This window comes from Mesocricetus auratus, unplaced genomic scaffold (genome assembly GCF_017639785.1).
Source record: "Mesocricetus auratus isolate SY011 unplaced genomic scaffold, BCM_Maur_2.0 Super-Scaffold_100010, whole genome shotgun sequence".
NCBI lineage: Eukaryota > Metazoa > Chordata > Mammalia > Rodentia > Cricetidae > Mesocricetus > Mesocricetus auratus.
Genome location: NW_024429194.1, coordinates 6,769,832 through 6,775,652, shown reverse-complemented (window position 1 = coordinate 6,775,652; position 5,821 = coordinate 6,769,832).

Below are 5,821 nucleotides of genomic sequence, written 5' to 3'. Positions count from 1 at the left end.
GCGCGCGCGCCCCCGAGCCCGGGACGCACGGCACGCTCGCGCGCGCGCGCTCACGAACCCGGGCCTGCGCGACCCGGATGCCGGGAGCCTCCCTCGACTCCGGAAGCGGTGGGGGGGGCGCGCGGGAGCTGCCGGGACAGGGGCGGGGGGGCGGGGCCGGAAGAGTCCGGTCCCTTAAAGGCCCCTGGCGGCCGGGGAAGCGGAGTGGCGGCGTGGAGAGGAGTTCGAGGCCTTAGCGGGGCGCGCGTCCCGGCACAGGGCCTGAGGAAGCTGGGGGAAGCGGCTTCCCAGCAGCCTCAGCCTCGCCGTCAGGCCGGTCTGGTCGGCTGGGGTGGCCTGGCCCTTTAAGGGGTGTTGCCTGTAATCGCAGCGGCCCATGTTATCCAGCCTCACCGGATGGCTCAGCTGCGGCGTCCTCGAGAACCTGCATCCCGGGCAACTTCAGAGTGGCCCGCTGAAACGGTCCCGCCGCAGACCGCTCCAGCCAAGGGCGTGGTTAACTCTGCACGATCCCGTCGCAGAGACTAGACCACAGCTGGCTCTCCCAGGCCCTGGCCGTTATTCCAGCTTTCCCAGCCCCCCTCAAGAGGTCGTCACCCCCAGACAGCAGGAAGCAAGTTTTCTTTTTTTCTGAGACAGAGTTTCTCTGTATTATTTTGGAGGCTGTCCTGGAACTCACAGAGATCCGCCTGCCTCTGCCTCCCCAGTGCTGGTTGGTTTAATAAAGAGCTGGATGGCCAATAGCTAGGCAGTAGAGGATAGGTGGGACTTCCGGGGAGAGACAGGAAAAGAATCAGGTGGGAGGATTCGGAGTCAGACATAGAGGAAGTCATTATGGTACTGAGGAGAAATACCGAGCTACGTAGCAGAGTGGAGATTAATATAAAAGGGTTCATTTAGGTTTTTCAGAGCTAGTCGGGAACAAGCCTAAGCTAAAGTTTGACCTACTTTATACACTTTGGGGATTTATTAATTAATTAATAAAGCCTTGGGCTGGAGAGATGGCTCAGCAGTTAAGAGCACTGATTGATCTTCTAGAGGACCCAGGTTCAATTCCCAGCACCTACATGGCAGCTCACAACTGTCTGTTACTCTAGTTCTAGGGGATCCAACACCTTTGCACGAATGCATATAAAAGTAATCTTTTTTAAAAAATGTCTCTGTGTCATTATTTAGAAAGTGGCAGTCCAAAGAAAGACGGGCCATGCAAATGCAAGGGTTTAGGACAAAGGGCTGCCGCACAGTGAATTGAGACATCAGATGCCTTGGTTCCCGAGCCTTTGCCTAGAGTATAAAGTGACAGGCCAGCTGGCATTGACTTCAGAGTGCTAGCAGGTGGGAGGGAGACATGATGAGCGCTGAGGCTGCATGGCCAGTCGGATTGAACAAGTATTCTTTGTGCTTTTGTATGTTTAGACATTTTCGTAATGAAACCAGTGGAGGGCAGAAACCACTGCCTTCTTGATGTTTGTTTCATCATCTCTGGAAGCTCCTGTGTCTGCTCAGTAGCAGCTGTAACACACACCATGCTGCTTCCAGCTATAGACACTAGACAGGGTCTGTGTGAGCCCCCTCAACCCCAGAGTGCTCCGGCTACAGGCGCCCGCCCCAGAGTGCTCCGGCTACAGGCGCCCGCCCCAGAGTGCTCGGGCTACAGGCGCCCGCCCCAGAGTGCTCCAGTTACAAGTGCCCACCCCAGAGTGCTCCGGCTACAGGTGCCCACCCCAGAGTGCTCCGGCTACAGGGGCCCGCCCCAGAGTGCTCCGGCTACAGGGGCCCGCCCCAGAGTGCTCCGGCTACAGGGGCCCACCTCACCTCTTGACGCTCTCAGCCGATCCTTGCCTCTTCCCCACACTGTTTTCTCGTGTGTCTCCTGAGCCCATCCCTGTCCTTCTGCTGGAATAAAATCGGGAATAGTTTCTGGAATTTTGACAACACAGTATGAAGGTTCTGAAAGGCTATCCCTCATGAATTAAGAAAAAAAAGTAATCCATTGCAGCCTGTGTGGTTCATATTCTACAAATTATTCCATTCAAGAGACAGCATTCCCAACCAATGATACGAGATGCCCTGGTTTCCACTGCATTATCTTCAGTATTAGTTTGCTGTTTCTCAATTTGCTTTAGTACTTCTCTTTAAAAGAAAAACATAATCCAGGCCTCAATGTTCATTTATCGCGCGTTCGTGTCAAACTCACTATAGCTAAAGCTGGTCTTGAACGCGTGATCTTCATGCCACCACCTCCTACGTATCATTCACCAGCAAACCCGGTTCACTTAACCTTTATACGCATAATTCTTTTTTTAATTTAAAATTAATTTTGCATCCTGACTGCAGTTTCCCTTCCCCCCACTCTTCCCCCCTACCAAGTCCCCTCCCCCATCCACTCCCCTGTTTCTGTTCAGGTCTTCCACGAGTGTCAACGACGCGTGGCCTATCAAGTTGCAGTAAGACTAAGCTCCTCCCCGTGTATTAAGGCTGGGCAGGGCAACCCAGTATGAGCCAGTCAAAGCGCCCATCCCTGCTCCCTTTGTTAGGGGTCCCACAAGTAGACCAAGCTACACAGCTGTCACACATATGTAGTGCCTAGGTCAGTCCCCATAAGATAATTCTTACACAGCTATGAGCATGTTACAAATTAAATTCAAAAAACATACCAAATGGATGATACTGATTTTGCATGGATTCTTGAAATACGGTTTCATTGTAGTTTATTAGGGGTTTCCCTGACTTCCTAGTCCGGATTCATCATCAAGGTACCTCAACAATATACCTGCCTCCACTTTACTGTATTAGCCACCAGATTATACTCTCTACGAGTAAAGGACTTCCCATTTTCTTTGATGTAGCTTCTTGCACTATGCTTAGCATATGAAAGGCACTCAACAAATCTTTTAGCCGAATGAAACCCTTTTGTTTAGCTAAAGCAACCCTTTAGCTTGCTTACTCAGTCTCTGCTTGGAACTATGATGTTATGTGTGTATTGGTGAAAGTGCTTTTTGCTCCAAGTAACAGGATTAAACAATGTCAGGTTTACTTTGTCACATGAAGCCATCAATGGCTCCAATTCCAGGGGCTCTGATGCCCTCTGCAGGCACCAGGCAGGAAAGTAATATACAAACATACATGCAGGTATAACACTCATAAATTTTAAAACACTTTTTTAAAGAGCTCTCTAAGACTTCATGTTAAGCCTGACTCTAACCTGAACTCCAAAGTCAGGGAAACTACTGGTGTAAGTGAGTTCAAACCTCCAGTTTGAGATGCAAAGGTGTGCTTGAGTGTTTGAACAGGACTGGCGGGCAGGCAGGCTTAGAGGCCAAAGACTGCTGCAGCGAAACGGACGAGGGCCAGGGGCTCTTCCTCCAGCCTCAGTAACCGAGTGCTGTCCTGCATCTGGCTGGCACCCAGTCCCCACCTGCAGCCCGCTGAAGAGCCCAGCCAGGGGCAGTTGGTCTGCAGGGAGCACCTTCCCCGGCACCCTGGGGGCGGCTGCCTGAGCCTGGCGGCTGGCCCTATAAACTGAAGGCTTGCAGCCCCTGGACCCTACTTGCTCCCCTGAGCCCTGCCGGGGCCTTGCCAACAGCAAAGAAAACTACAGTAAGGGCACCGCCGACCGACAGGGGCCTCAGCCATGCTGCTCTGCCGTCTCCCGGCACCCACCCTTCGCCCACACATAAAAGGACACTGCCCTGCCAACACCTCCTTCCTCCCGCATCCCAGCAGCTCCTGCCGCTGCCCTTCCTAGTCGGCAGCAGCCTCCGTTCCGGAAAACATCACACCGAGACCTGGCACGGCCACCACCCCGTGACCCTCCCTGGCTCAGTGCGTGGTAAGGGACGAGGAGCTTGAGGTGACTTTTCTTGGACCCCAGCCACCTTGCACTCTTCCCTCCTGTGCAGCAGGAGGCTAAGTAAGACCTGATCTCAGCCGGTCCCCCATCCTGCGCCCCCACCCCCACTCACGGAGCCTGGTCTACAGAGCACAGCCCTGAGATCCGTGCCCAGGAAAGAATACAAGGTTGCAGAACCCTGAGCTGCCCAGGGGAAATAGCCAGACACACATGAGCAGCAATGCAGTCAAGAAGCACCCACAGACGTTGAAAATCCGAGACCAGAGAGATGCACCTGAAGTCCGTCACAGGGAGGGACTTTGCCACTGCCATGCGGATTATCTGATATGCAACCCCGTGAGAGGGTCCTTCAAGCCCAAAGGGGTCAGGACCCGCAGGTTGAGAATCACTTCTCTAGAGACTCAGAAGGTTTATGTGAACCTGGCGGTGGTGGCACATGTCTCTAATCCTAGCACTTGGGAGGCAGAGGCAGGCGGATCTCTGTGAGTTCAAGGCCAGCCTGGTCTACACAGCAAGTTCCAGGACAGCTAGTACTGTTGCACAGAGAAGCCCTGTCTCAAAAAAAAAAAAAAAAAAAAAGTTTAGATGCAAAGCAGATACAGTAGTTGGGTTGACCCTCCTGGATAGGAAATGCCTGTCCCAGACTAAATCTTAGTCAGTGCCTCAGTGAGAGAGGATTAAAGATGCTACGAGGGTCTGGTACGCATCCCAGTCTGCTAACCCTTACTCCAGCTAGGTCTGTGGCTCAGGCCTCCAGATCCACAGAGACCTGCTCTGCTATGGGTTGATGTGAGCCCCAATTCCCAGCCACAAGTTTCCATGACTACTCTTCCCTGCTTTAGGCTGAGCTGGATCCAAAGGATGCTCCTTCGTTCTCTACATTTCGTTAAGCCCATGCCCTGCTGGGAGCATTCCCCATATCTAGAAAGACCTTTTTATCTAGGTAATCCATCCCAGTGTCCAAATCGTCTTACCTATTCCTCAACCTGGTGGTGTCCCTGCCTCTTTCTGTCCAGGGACTCCAGTGTTCCCAAGGTCTGTTGTCACCATGGCAGAGAGGGGGTTCAGGTCTCTGCCGGGGGACAAGCTGCAGTTGTGTGACAAGACTTTTCTGGGGAGATGCAGCCCAAGCCTACATACCCCAGACAGGAAGCCCATGACAGACCAAAGCAGGAACACCATCAAAGTCCAAGTTGGTGAACCAGTGAGTTTTATTGGGGTAACTCACAAGAATGGGGTGAGGGCTGCTTACGGGAGCAGAATGACTAAAGAGTCCTAGTGTAGACTTCCAGTCTGTTGAGCTAGCTGCAGGCAGGCTGTGCAGTGTGCTCCGGGTTCCCAGAGCATAAATACGTGCGGGCTGTCACTATGCTGGGGTAGGTTTTGTTGTCCCTTCTGCTTTGACATCATAGTAAACTTAAAAGGCTGTGAACCGAAGCCCTGGAAGCCCGGAGTTGTAACGTAAGGACTAGCCAGCTCTTCCACCACAGGCCAGCCAGCTCCAGCTTTGCCATTGAAGGAGAAGGAGCGCCTCCTGGTGGAGAAGAGGAGCTCAGGCCTAGACAGTTTTAATCTTGCCTGGACAGTTTTAATACCCAGGTCTTTGGTGTGGTGATATTTCATTTGTAATCTAATAAAGCTTGCCTGAAGGTCAGAATGCAAAGCTGGGCCCTAGTTAGCCACACACCTAGTTAAGAGCTAAGCCACTAGTTAGCCGAACACCTAAGCCATTAGTTAGCCACATAGGACAGGCAGTGGTGACCACAACTTTTATCCCAGAACTTGGGAGACCGAGGCAGATGGATCTCTGTGAGTTCAAGGCCATCCTGGGCTACATGAGAGTGAATCAGTCTAAAAGAGAGCTCATGCCTTTAATCCTAGCACCAGAGAGGCCAACCTGGTCTACAGAGCTAGTTCCAGGACTACACTGTCTTGAAAAAAAAAAAAAACTACTATGTCCTTGAGAAC